Source organism: Balaenoptera acutorostrata, chromosome 1 (assembly GCF_949987535.1).
Source record: "Balaenoptera acutorostrata chromosome 1, mBalAcu1.1, whole genome shotgun sequence".
Lineage (NCBI taxonomy): Eukaryota > Metazoa > Chordata > Mammalia > Artiodactyla > Balaenopteridae > Balaenoptera > Balaenoptera acutorostrata.
In genome coordinates this window covers 196,041,059-196,055,409 of record NC_080064.1, presented here as the reverse complement: position 1 = coordinate 196,055,409, position 14,351 = coordinate 196,041,059, and positions in this window count along the sequence as shown.

Here is a 14,351-nt window from a genome sequence, read left to right as displayed (position 1 = left end):
TTGAGGTCACTGGGGCAAGCGGTGTCCAGGAATTTTCACTGTCTCGGGAGAGTCCAGCATTTACAAAGAAACTTGGTCACCATATTCTGTGTCACAAGGTAATTGTGGGTAGTACACAAGAGCTTAGTCGTACTCGAAAGCTGTAAATCTTATCTTAGTAAATAAAATAAAACTGGCTAATGATCACCGACTGTATTTTCTTTTCTTCTAAGGGATGGGCTTGAAAAAGAAAAGGGGGGCGGGTTTCTTACAACAGCACTAAAACAGCTTTTAAGCAAAAAATAGCCTTATGTCAACCAAGACAGTTTATCCTCATTACACAAACACGCCTTTCTCAATTCCGTCCTTTTATGCTATAATTGTTTCCACTCTATAGAACTCCATGAGAGATTATGTCGAAAATACATTTGCTTCTACAAAAATATTTTTAAAGTACTTTATTTTCCAGAAGGACCAGGAGTTGGCTTCTGATAAGGCATGTCAGGGCAAATTGGTTTAAAGGACATATAGCACAGTGCTAATAATTTATCTGTCATGTACAATTCCAGATATCTGTGCAGCAACGTGGTGAGCCAATTGGGTGTGGAGTTTGGGGGGAGGCCAGCCTGGTTAGCTGTAGGTTATTTAATTATCTAGTGAAGGTGGAATCACTGTGCTTGCTTCTTGATTGGGAAGCTTTGCTTGGAGATAAATCTGGATTAGTCATCGTGAATCAAACCAGTTCAGGTTTATGGCTCTGTTCTAGTTCACCCAAGGCATAAAGAGGTGGCCTTTATAGCCTTTTGACTGTACCTACTTTTCTTACGGTGGAAACAGCATGGACTTGGGTTGATGACAGTTAGTGAAATGTGCAAAGAATTTCATGAGCTGCATCTCTAAGCACGGATCGAGGCTTTCCCTTAAGGGGAGAACAGAGCCCTTGTGTTTTAGTTGTTTACAATTCAGTTGGGGAGACAAGACCGACACCTATAAAAATTTAACTAGCAGTAAAAACCAGTATCTGAATCGAAGCCCAATGATAGAGTAGTGACCGAGTGAGAGTTCAGAGACGGGAAAATCACTGCTGGGTGGAGGAACCGGCAGCAGCTTCCTAAGTGAGCTAAGACACACCTGGGTCTTGAAGGATGGATGGGTGATGAGCTGACAGATGGAGAAGCAGCCTAAAGAAAGATAAAGGGGCTTGAATGAACAAAATGTGCTGAAGAAGCAGTGATTAAACAAGATAGGCTGGGGTAGAGATTAGAGGGAGGAACTTGAAGTCTGATTATGAATAACCTTGAAAGCCAGACTTTTTTTTTTTTCTAAATAACTAAAGGAAAACTAAGTTTTTTCACTTATTAATCTTCTCCAACAGCTCTCTGGATTTGAATGCCAGATATCATTTGGAATTTTGGCCTTATATTTTTCTTGAGTAGGGTAATAGTGAAGGATTTATTTGGATTTTTAAAAACACAGGAGGCTTCCCCGGTGGCGCAGTGGTTAAGAATCCGCCTGCCAATGCAGGGGACATGGGTTCGAGCCCTGGTCCGGGAAGATCCCACATGCCGCGGAGCAACTAAGCCCGTGCGCCACAACTACTGAGCCTGCGTTCTAGAGCCCACGAGCCACAACTACTGAGCCTGCGCGTCTGGAGCCTGTGCTCTGCAACAAGAGGAGCCACCACAGTGAGAGGCCTGCGCACCGCAACGAAGAGTAGCCCCCGCTCGCTGCAACTAGAGAAAGCCCGCATGCAGCAACGAAGACCCAACGCAGCCAAAACAACAACAACAACAAAACCCAGAAAAAAAACAAAACAAAGACGACAGAGGATTTTTAGGGCAGTGAAACTACTCTGTATGAGACTACCATAGTGGATTCACGTGGAGATATACTTCTCCAAACCCATAGGATGTATAACACCAAGAGTGAACCCTAATGTGAACTAGGACTCTGGTGATGATGATAAAGTCAGTGTAGTTTCATCAGTTGTAACAAACATACCACGCCTGGGGGATGTTGATAATGGAGGAGGCTATCCCACAGATGCCCCCCTCCCCCGTGAAGGTAGTGGGAAATCTCTCTACCTTCCACACTGCTAACCTAAAACTGCTCAAAAAATAAACTCTATTAAAAAAAAAAAAGATTAAAGAAAGAACACAAGAGAGTAATAGAGCTACATAAGTTTCTTTCTTTTAAAGATCTAAATTGAGATAACTAAGGTAAAACTTTTTCTATTTTTTAAATTTTTTATTGAAGTATAGTTGTTTTACATCGTTGTGTTAGTTTCAGGTATAAAGCAAAGTGATTCAGTTATATATATAATATAATATATATTATATTATATATATAACTGAATATAGTATATATAATATAGTAATATAGAGTATATATAATATGTAGTATGATATATATAATAATATGTGTATTGTTTTTCAGATTCTTTTCCATTACAAGATACTGAGTAGAGTTCCCTGTGCTAGACGGTAGGTCCTTGTTGTTTACCTGTGTTATATACGCTGGTGTGTATCTGTTCATCCCAAACTCCTACTTTATCCCTCCCCACCCCTCTCCCTGCACCTTATGGTTACCACCCCTTTGGTAACCATAAGTTTGTTTTCTATGTCTGTGAGAAGGTAAAACCTTTAAAATGCACACCTCCTAGGCAGAAAGATGTGAAGGATTTGATTTTTCGTCTGTGATTTAGAACCTCATGTTTGCTTCTTTAAAGCCATCCTCTTAGAAATAATTTGGCTCGTGGTATCCTAAAAATTATATTTCTATCCTTTGTCACTTGGGCTGTCCCCTTTCAAATAGTCCTTAAAATATATCACCGTGATCATGATGGATCTCCCAATCACCAAGTCCTATTTGTCAGCCAGCCACACGAGGTGGTGTTCTCTACAAAGCAAGTTCCAGGCTTATAGTCCTACACCTGGCCAGATGATGCAGAAGAGAGTCCCTTGGTACCCAACACCCGGATGTGCAGGACCAGAGGAGGGCAGCAGGTTCTGCATCATTCAGGACAAGATCTTCCTCACTGTTTTATGTATGCTTTTTGGGTCACCTCAATTCTCCCCCCAGGTTGAGGAAATTCAGGCACACAGTTCAGGGAGTTAAGGGATTTGTAATGAGACCTAAGAGGTGGCAAAGGACCAAATTTGTTTATTTTGTCTATCTGTTCTGTATCGCAGGATTCTCTCATCTCATATTTCTTATAAATATTTTGACGTTCTGTTGCGTTTTCTGAAATTTCTTCCATCTGGAAAAGTAGCATATTGGTCAGACAACCACAGCCATCTTGTCTACCTTCAAATCCTGGACATTCAGTTGCTGGCCATAGAAAAAAGTATAACATATACCTGCTGAGTTGGGTCATGCAGATTTCCTTTTTTTTTTTTTTTTTTTAAATTGAAGTATAGTTGATTTACAATGTTGTGTTAGTTTCAGGTGTATAGCAAAGTAATATATATATTCTTTTTCAGATTCTTTTCCCTTGTAGGTTATTACAAAATATTGAGTTTAGTTCCTGGTGATATAGAGTAGGTGCTTGTTGATTATCTATTTTATATATAGCAGTGTATATTTGTTAATCCCAAACTCCTAATTTATCTCTCCCCCCCACCCCCTTTCCCCTTTGGTACTACCATAAGTTTGTTTTCTATGTCTGTGAGTCTATTTCTGTTTTGTAAATAAGTTCATTTGTATCTTTTTCTTTTTTTTAATTTTTAATTTTATATTGGAGTATAGTGGATTAACAGTGTTGTGTTTGTATCTTTTTCTTTTAGGTTTCCAGTTTGAAATGACATTTAAAAAAAGAGTGGGAGGGCTTCCCTGGTGGCGCAGTGGTTGAGAATCTGCCTGCCAATGCAGGGGACACGGGTTCGAGCCCTGGTCTGGGAGGATCCCACATGCCGCGGAGCAACTAGGCCCGTGAGCCACAATTACTGAGCCTGCGCATCTGGAGCCTGTGCTCCGCAACAAGAGAGGCCATGATAGTGAGAGGCCCGCGCACCGCGATGAAGAGTGACCCCCACTTGCCGCGGCTAGGGGAAGCCCTCGCGCAGAAACGAAGACCCAACACAGCCAAAAGTTAATAATAATAATAAATAAATAAATAAAATTTAAAAATAAAAAATAAAAAAATATAAAAAATAAAAAAAGAGTGGGAATTGAAACTAATGAAATACAAGGAGGACTGATGATTTTTTTCATTGGCTGTCAAGATTACTTTTGTTGCTTATAGAGTCTCAATCCCTCGGCAAGCATCCTATCATTATACACATCCTATCATATATATAATGTAGACATTATATACATCCTATCCTTATACATTTCCTCTTGTGCTCAAGAGGAAAAGCCTGCCCGGATCCCACATGGGCAGCCAGCACTCACTGTGGGGTCAGCTCTGTGTGGCCTCAGAGGCTGAATCCCATCACCTGTGGTCCAGCTCAGCTCTCCCCCGCACGGGCTTGACACGTGCTGTTCGGAGGGTATCCCCTGCAATCATCTGAACTTGGAGTCTGCAGTGATTGTTGTTTGGGCAAATGACAGCACTTCTAAAATTCTAGGACTTGATAAAGAGAAGAGGCCTTTCAGAAGCTATGTCTCATGATGTTATCTTGTTTACTGTAAACCTCTCTTCAGGATAGCAGCACATTTAGGGAAACTCAACAAAATGGATTCAGATAGGATTACTTTTTACATCAGTGACTTTCTTTCTTCCTTACTCCTTTTTTTTTTTTTTTTTCCTGTCTTCAGTGTTTAGATGACATTTTCCCCTCAGTGTAACATTGCTCCATGAATATTGTAGAAAAATGCAGAAAATATTTTTTAAAGTGTAAAAAATTAAAAAAAAATTATAATCCCACCATCAAAGAAAATCTGTGTGTTAATTTGAGGGTTTTTTTTTTTTTTTTCATTCAGCTTTTTTGGAAACACAAATATATTTTTGGAAAACATAAAATCTTGTAGCTTCCTTTTATTTCTACTTGATGTGTTACCAGGAATATTTTCTCCTGTCATGCAACATTCTTTGTAAATATGACTTTTTTGATGGTTGCTTAATATTCCATTTTATTAATTAATTAATTTAAAAAACAAATTCCTATTGTTAAAAGTGTCCTTTGAGTGGTTTTTTGGGCTATCATAAATAAGGCTTAGATGAATAATGTTGTATATAAGCTTTTTGAGTTGTTGCATAAAAAGAATTGAGTGTTTTTAAATTTTAAAAAATTTCTTGTTGGGATTAGCAGATACAAACTACTATATATAAAATAGATAAACAACAAGGACCTACTGTATAGCACAGGGAACTATATTCAATATCTTGTAATAACCTATAATGGAAAAGAATCTGAAAAAAAAAAAAAAATCTGAATCGCTTTGCTATATACCAGAAACTAACACAACATTGAATATCAACTGTACTTCAATGGAAAAAAAGAGACACACACAAAAATATTCCTTGAAAATGTTTTTAATATGAAAAAAATGCAAACACAGAAGTCGACTCTAATACAATGAATCCGTGGATATCTGCCACCGAGTTTCAAGTTATCAAGATTTTCACAGTTATCAATATTTCTTCCCATTTATGAATGATTACTTTTACTGTTCCAGGTACTCATTAAAAAAATTTCAGGTTTTGAAAGGTCGTGCCAATTTATTATATTTCCAAGAGCTGCCTTGTTAAACATATGAGTGTAAAAAAGTAAATTTTATCGGCAAAAAAATTATTGTGTTGCTTTGATTTGCATTTAATTTGAGAGCCAAGAGTTTGAAGGTACTTTCAAATTTTGTCTGCAGTTAGTATTTATTCTTTTTGGATTGTACATTCATATCCTTTGCCCATTTTTCTTTTCTGGTATTGATCCTTTACTTATTTAAAGAGCGCTATATAAAAACGATAATAGTTTGTCTGCCATAAATGTTGCACATATTTCCCCCAGATTTTATTTGCATTTTAAGTTATATGTATGCTGTTTTCTGACAGACAGCAGTTTTCATTTTTAGGTAGATGTATCCACATATCAAAACATTTGAAGGAATTCCCTGGTGGTCCGGACTCCGTGCTCTCACAGCCGAGGCCCCGGGTTCGATCCCTGGGTGGGAAATTAAGATACTGCAAGCCCTGCGGCTTGGCCAAAAAAGTAAAAAAAAAAAAAAAAATTCACCAAAAAATTAACAAAAAAATCTTTTTTTCCCCGTGTTTTTAAAGGCTTGTGTCCTCTTTCCGCTTTCAAGGTTTGAAAAAGTCTTGCACTCGGAGGCGATATACCAGGGTGAATAAGTTTGTGAGCCCCGGAGGCGTGTGCCTAGATCACATCCTCACGTGGCACGTACAAGCTTTGTGAGTTGAAGCCAGATCATTACCTTCTTTGTGCCTCAGTTTCTTCATCTGTAAAACAGAAATGATTTATATCATCACCTGCTTCCTAAAGTTGAGGTGGGGATTATGTGAAAGCATCTGTAAGATACTTTGAAACACACAGTAAGTGCAAGGCAGAGAAATGGGGGTCATCGTTAATGGTACATTTACCTCTTTAATCTGATTGAAGCCTTTGGGTGTGTAAATGATAATTATAAAATCCTTTCAGGAAAGTCTGTTTACAAAAATCTTCCTTACTTTGTGGTGAACAAAATTCAAGCAGAGGGGGAAACATTTTTAAGAAATGGTTAAAAAAAAAACCCCTATGCGTTCTCCCCTAATATTGAAATAAAAAGATAGACACTTGCTCATAAAACATCTTAGAATTATAGAAAAATATGTAATTATTAGAGGTGGAAGAAGCTTTGCCTATTATTAGTTAACCCTTGTTATTCAAAAGACTGAGGGGATTGGGGTGGAGAGTGGAAGGGATCTCAGAACTGGGAAGCAGCCGAGCCCATTTTTGTTCCAATTCTTTCCTAAGTAAAGAGTAAAAAGCAAAACCAACACCCAAAACCTGCTGCACACAAATCCATAACGCATTAGGGCTTCACTCATCTGAAACTCCCCCAGTTGTTGAGGAAGGAGGAAAACCCCTTGCCCACTGGCAGAAGGAAAGGAGCCGTTTGTGGGCAGATTTACACAAAGTCAAGTCTAGAACTGAAGGAACTGGAAACATGCACCTTCTCTTGAAATGGAGATTTGAAGTCAAAGTGGGGTTTTTGCACCTGAACACTCTCTGGTTAATTGCCACAGTCTTTGCTTTTGACTTGCTTATGAGGGATTTAACCCATTGAAATGCAGCCATTGGAAAAATGACCTTCAGACTTCCGCCACTCAGGCAATGCAGGTCCAGCCTTTGCTCATTGGATAATAAATCTTCATTGGGCACCGTGCTGGCCCCGGCCCTGCAGTGGAGGACCAGATGGACCTGCCGCTTGCCCTCACGGAGCCTATATTCCAGGAAGATTGCAAAAATGAATAATCAAGATCATTTCCGAGTGACAAGTGCAGCTGCATCAAGAGGGCAGTCGTCTCACTGCGGGGCTGGGGTGGGGGGATGGCAGGGTGAGGGTAGACCCCGCTTTAGAAGGGGTGGCTGTGGAAGGCTTTTCTGTCGTGAAGTAAGAGCTTCAGAAGCTTCTGGGAGAAGCAGCCAGCTAAGTGAACATCTTGGGGTTGGGGTTTCAGGGAACGGAACACAAGGTGCCCACCGTCTGTGATCCAGAAAGGCTGGGTGTGTGATCTACTGGGTCTCCCCCCATTACTTGACCTTCTGTGTGTGAAGCTGGGCAGATGTGGTCTACAATGACCTGGGGAGGAGATGGTATAGACAATTTTAGCCGTGGTTCTTGTAGATGGAAGGGGCTGTACCCTCTCTTCCATTATTACCCTGTGTACACGTCAACCTCATAGCGGAGAAGGCGGGAGGGGGAAGCTTTGAAGAGGCCCGACAGCCTTAAAGAGGACATTTTGACTTTCCTTGAGTGTGCTCGTGCTAGCACCAACAGTGCCCGTGCTGCCAGGGTGCTTCCACACACGCGGCCGTGGAGATGGTGGAGGCCGGCATTTATTGATTCCAGTAGTTGCAACATCTTTTCCTTTTAACTAGAAAACTGGCCTCTGGCCCTTTCTTCCGGGGAGCTCCCTAGGGAGGGAAGTTTTGTGAGAATTATGTTCCACCTTGATTTCTCACCTGCTGATGCTCTAGAAAGCGGTCAGGTTGACCACTTGTTTCAAATTCTCCACTGAAGGATTAAAAGAAAAAAAAAAAAGACCTAACAAGCAAAGGAAAAGCCAGAGAAATCTTGTTACCAACTCACTTACTTGAGTGAGCTCAAGGACTCACCCTTGGGAATGCTCAGGATTTTAGCTCTGCCTTCGGATGGGTCGTTCTGCAGAATCATGGACTCGGAGAAGAAGAAACTCGTCCCATGAGGGCAGAGGTTTGTATTGTTTTCTTCTTTATGTTTGTATCGGCACCTTTAATAGTGCCTGACACATAAAAGGCCCTCAGTGAAATAGATACCAGGGACTTCCCTGGTGGCACAGTGGTTAAGAATCCGCCTGCCAATGCAGGGGACATGGGTTCGAGCCCTGGTCCAGGAAAATCCCACATGCCGCGGGGCAACTAAGCCCATGCGCCACAGCTACTGAGCCTGCGCTCTAGAGCCCGTGAGTCACAACTTCTGAGCCCGCATGCCACAACTCCTGAGCCTCTGCTCTAGAGCCCGCAAGCCACAACTACTGAAGCCTGTGCACCTAGAGCCCGTGCTCCGCAACAAGAGAAGCCACCGCAGTGAGAAACCCGCGCACCGCAACAAAGAGTAGCCCCCGCTCGACGCAGCTAGAGAAAGCCCACGTGCAGCAACGAAGACCCAACAGCAACCAAAAATAAATAAATATAAATTTTAAAACTTAAAAAAATGATAAGATAGATGTCAGATGAATAAATCAAAGCTACAAGGATCTAAAAGATGTCTTTTCCCAACTCCTTCATATGATTTTCTCCTTCAGAGGTGACAATCTGGAGAGTTTTCTGATGTGGTCACCTAGAGGAGGGCCACTGTGGACCCTTTGTTCTACTTTTACTACTGAAGGACAAAGTGAGCTGGATGGTAAGAAATATATTCATTTTTCTTCATATTCAAATTTTGGGTGAAAGTTCAGCACATCAGGAGCAGATAAAATTTCTTGTCCTTGTGGATATTTGATTTCATAAGAAACCTCAGTCTCTAGCATTATTTTAATTTCTATGTGTCTTTATATTTAAAGTGGGTTTCTGGTAGACAATATACAGTTGGGTCATGCTTTTTGATCCACTCAGACAATCTTTTAATTGACATTCAAAGTGATTATTAATATAGTTGGATTAATATCTACCATATTCCTTACTGTTTTCTATTTGCTGTTCTTTGTTCCTACTTTTGTTCCCCATTCTTTCTTCCTTTCATGGTTTTTAATTTAATTTTAGTATTTATTTTTTAAAATTGAGGTATAGTTGACACATACTGTCATATTAGTTTCAGGCATACAACATAATGATTTGATATTTGTATATATTGTGAAAGGATCACCTCAAGTCTACTTAATATCCATCACCAGACAGTTACACTTTTTTGTTTTTAATTTTAATTTAGTTTTATTTTGGCCGTGCCACGCGGCTTCCGGGATCTTAGTTCCCAGATCAGGGATTGAACCCAGGCCCTCGGCAGTGAAAGCGCAGAGTCCTAACCCCTGGACCACTAGGGAATTCCCACACATTTTCTTTTTTTCTTGTAAGAACTTTTTTTTTTTTTGGCTGCGTCGGGTCTTAGTTGCAGCATGTGGGCTCTCTAGTTGAGGCGTGCAGGCTCAGTAGTTGTGGACTGGGGGCTTAGTTGCTCCTGGCGTGTGGGATCTTAGTTCCCTGACCAGGGATCGAACCCGCATCCCCTGCATTGGAAGGCAGAGTCTTAACCACTGTGCCACCAGGGAAGTCCCTCTTGTGAGAACTTTTAAGATTTGCTCTCTTAGCAACTTTCAAATACGTAATACGGTATTGTTAACTATAGTCACCATGCTGCACATTAGATCCTCATGACTTATTTATTTATTTTTATCACTGGAAGTTTGTACCTTTAACCCCCTTTACCATTTTGCCCCGTCTCTGCCTTTTGTGGTTTTAATTGAGCATTTTATAAGATTCCATTATCTCTCCTTTCTTAGCATATCTGTTATACTTTTTTACTTTGTTTAGTGGTTGCGCTAGAGCTTGCAATATACATTTACAACTAATCCAAGTTCATTCTCAAATAACCCTGTAGCAGTATCAGTCGTGCAAGTACCTTGTAATAACAAAGTAACCCTAATTCCCCCCCTCATCATTGCTCTCAGTCATTTCACATATATAAGCTTACATAAGCATAAATATATATAAATATAATGATGTATATATAAAAGCATAAATATATATAAATATAATGATGTATACATAAGCATACATAAGCATAAATGTATATAAATATAATGATATATACATAAGCATACATAATCAAACATATTGTTGGTATTATTTTGAACAAACTGTTACCTGGTAGATCAATGAAGAATAAGAAAAACAAAAGTTTTCATTTTACCTTCACGTATTCCTTCTTCAATGTCTTCCTTTCTTCATGTAGATCTGACTTGTGTTAGCTTCTTTCTTTCTTGAGAACTTCTTTTAATATTTCTTGCAAGGCAGGTCTACTTGCAACAAATTCTCTCAATTTTTGTTTGAGAAAGTCACTATTTATTCTTCTCTTTGGAAGGATAACTTCACAGGACACGGAATTCTAGGTTGATGGGTTTTTCTCTCACCACTTTAAATATTTCATTCCACTCTTGCTTCCAGGGTTTCTAAGGAGAAGTTGGGTGTAATTTTTATTTTAATTCCTATGTAGTTAGGTTTTTTTCCTCTGGCTTCTTTCAGGCTTTTTTTTTTTTTTTTTAATCTTTCTGTAATTTGAAAATGATAGGTTGAAGTGTAGTTTTTTGGGGGCATTTATCCTGCATGGTGCTTTCTGAGCTTCCTGAATCTGTGGTTTGGTGTCTGACATTGGTGTCTGATTTGGGGGAGGTTCTCAGTTATTGTTGTTTCAAATATTTCTTCTGTTCCTTTCTCTTTTTCCTCTCCTTCTGGTATTCCCAATACACATATGTTATACTTTCTGTAGCTGTCCCATAGATGTTGGATATTCTGTTCTGATTTTTTCCTCAGTCTCTGTTTCCCTTGCTTTTTGGATTTTGAAATATTTCTATTGATATATCCTGTACCTCAGAGATTCTTCCCTCAGCTGTGTTCTGCCTCCTTTAAGAAGTCCATCAAAGGCGTTCTGCATTTCTGTTGCAGTGTTTTTGATCAGTAGTGTTTCTTTTTTGATTCTTAGGATTTCCATCTCTCTGCTAACACTGACCATCTGCTCCTGTGTGCTGGCTACTTTATCCATTAGCGCCCTTAGCGTATCAATCACAGTGTTTCAAATTCCTGGTCTGATAATTCCAACATCCCTGCAATATCTGGTTATGATGCTTGCTGTGTAGTTTCAAATTGTGTTTTCTGCCTCTTGGTATGCCTTGTAATTTTTTCTTGATAACTGGTCTGATATACGAGGTTAAAGGAACTGCTGTAAATGAGCCTTTAGGAATGTGGGGAGAGGTGTGGGTGAGGGGAAGTATTCCACAGCCCTGTGATCTGGGCTCAGTCTTTTTCTTTTTATCATTTAAGTTCATCGTCTTATATGAGCATGGTTTGTGGTGCCCCCAAACAATTACATAGTAACATCAGAGATCACACATTTTCAGACTTCTTAATTTTTGCAAGCTGGAAGGTGTGAAATGGAATTTCAATGTGGTCTTAATTTACATTTTCCTGAAAACTAATGAGTCTTGTATATCTTTTTCCATGTCTAGTTGCCATTGGTTTCTTCTTCTAGTAGACGCCTTGTTCATTTGTACCTCTTTCTTTTAGATTGTCTATTTTCTTATTGATTTTAAAGAATTCCTATATCTTCTCCCCCTCCACCCCCCGGGCCCTTTTACATGGAACAAGATGGCTAGAGTGGGCTGGATTTCGTTATTTCCTTTCCCTGGGTCAGTTAGGCTCTGATAACCCCCAGCAGGTTAGCCTCTGGTTAACTAGTTTCTCTTAAAGGCAGCCTGGTTAAGAAGAGCAGAGCTCTGGTCTATTTCAAATGGCTCCTTTGCCCCTCCCCCTGCCGGAGCCAGAGGGGATTTTTCTCCAACATTTACTGTGGGAATCAGGTTGAGTCCTGGAGGAAAGTCTTACAATATTGTGTCCCCTGGAGTTTTTACCTCTCAGAGACGTCTGCACTGAGCCATCAGCAATTTGTCAATCTCAGCTCAGGGGTTCCTCCAGCACTGGTTCCCACGGCCATTCCTCCCTCCCCACCTCCCCAAGCTCCGACTCCCTGTAGCCACTTGCCTGTCTCTCTGATCTTAAGTTCTGGGGTTTGTTCTTTGTCCTCCCCTCTCTTACGGATCCAACGAGAGTCTTGGATTTTTCAGTCTGTTCAGGGTTTTACCTTTTTTTCCCCCGGTAGACTGCTGACTTCCAAGCTCCTTACAGGCAGAACCAGAAACCAGAAGCCCTTAGCATTATTTTCAATGATCATAAAACAACCAGAATGAAAGGATGTATAAAGCAAAGAGCAGACCGTCAGAAACATGAGTCTTAAATTGCAATTAGTTTCTCCATTTCCCTTTTAACCTGGCTACAGTCCTGTCTGTCTTCTCCCCTGCCCCCTGCCCATCGCCTTGTCTGACCTTCCAGCCCCTGAAGCCTCTGGCTGTCCCCTACTCCTCTCCAACCTCCCCATGACTCCTGGCTGTGCTCTCCTCTGGGAATCCCCTGTCTCCCTTCCTCACCCAGGAAACTTGCTCATTCTCCAAGATTCTACCGTTTTTCCTCTCCCCTCCTGGACAGAGCTGCTTATTCTGAACTCTGGCGGCATTTTGCTCCTATCCTGTAACGTTTACGTGCCTTTATTTTTTATCATACATCTTTCCTTCCCATTTATAAATCCCAGGTGAACTCTCCCCTGAACTCCGAAATGCCTTCTCAGCTTCTCTACTTAAGCTTAATTGCTCCAACTTCACGGATCCCAAATTGAGCTCTGGGTCTCCCTTACCCCCTCCCTTACCCCCTCCCCCCTGCCCCCCTCCCCCGTTCTGACAGCTCACAGCTTCCGCTGGGTCATGACAACCTCATCTTTTTTCTTGCTCACGTTGAAAACTTTGGTGACGTCCCTGACTCCCACTTTCTCTCATAACACACATCAATCTGTCAGGGGATCCTGATAACTGTGTCTTCATCCAGAATCCGATCACTCACTACCACCTCTCGTCTAAGCCGCCATCATCTCTCATCTGGTTTATTATGATCGCTGCCTAACTGGTCTCTTTTCCTCATCCGATTTATTCTCAAGAAAACAACCAGATTGATTTTAAAAAAATTAATTAATTAATCTTATTTTTAAATTTTTGGCTGTGTTGGGTCTTCGTTGCTGTGCGCGGGCTTTCCCTAGTTGCGGCTAACGGGGACTATTCTTGTGGTGCGAGAGCTTCTCATTGTGGTGGCTTCTCTTGTTGTGGAGCACGGGCTCTAGGCGTGCGGGCTTCAGTAGTTGTGGCACACGGGCTCAGTAGTTGTGGCTCACGGGATCTAGAGCGCAGGCTCAGTAGTTGTGGCACATGGGGCTTAGTTGCTCCGCGGCATGTGGGATCTTCCCGGACCAGGGCTCGAACCCGTGTCCCCTGCATTGGCAGGCGGATTCTTAACCACTGCGCCACCAGGGAAGTCCAGATTGATTCTTAAATATCCAGGTAAGTATCTACATTTGTGTCTGTGTCAGATGGATCATGTCCTGTTTGACAGTGGCTCCTGTTTGATTCAGTAAAAGCCAGAGCCTCACGATGGTCTCCAGGACCCCACAAGGGCTCTGCCCCTTCCCATCCCACCCTTACCTGCTGCCCATCTCCTGGGGCTCACTCTGCTCCAATCCCACTGGCCCTCTGCTACTTCTTGGTTGGATATGTTGCTCCCGCAGGCCCTTTGCACAGGCTTTGCCCCTGCCTAGTAATTGCACGGCTGGCTCTTTCACCTCCTTTAAGTCTTTGCTCAGATGGTACCTTTTCAAGGAGGCTTACCCTGACCACCCTATTGAAACCTGCAACCCCATCCTCTGCACTCCCAAATCCCCCTTAGCCTCTTCTGTCTTGTCCCCCAGCACTCGTCACTTTCAAACATAGTATAGCATTTCCATGTGCATTGTTTTTCCTCTTTCTTCCATTATATTAATAGATCCACAAGAACAGGGATTTTTGACTGCTTTATTGGTGTATTTCCAGTGCCTGGCACATATTAGGCGCTCAAATTTTTCACTGAATGAATTAAGGAAGTCAGCTG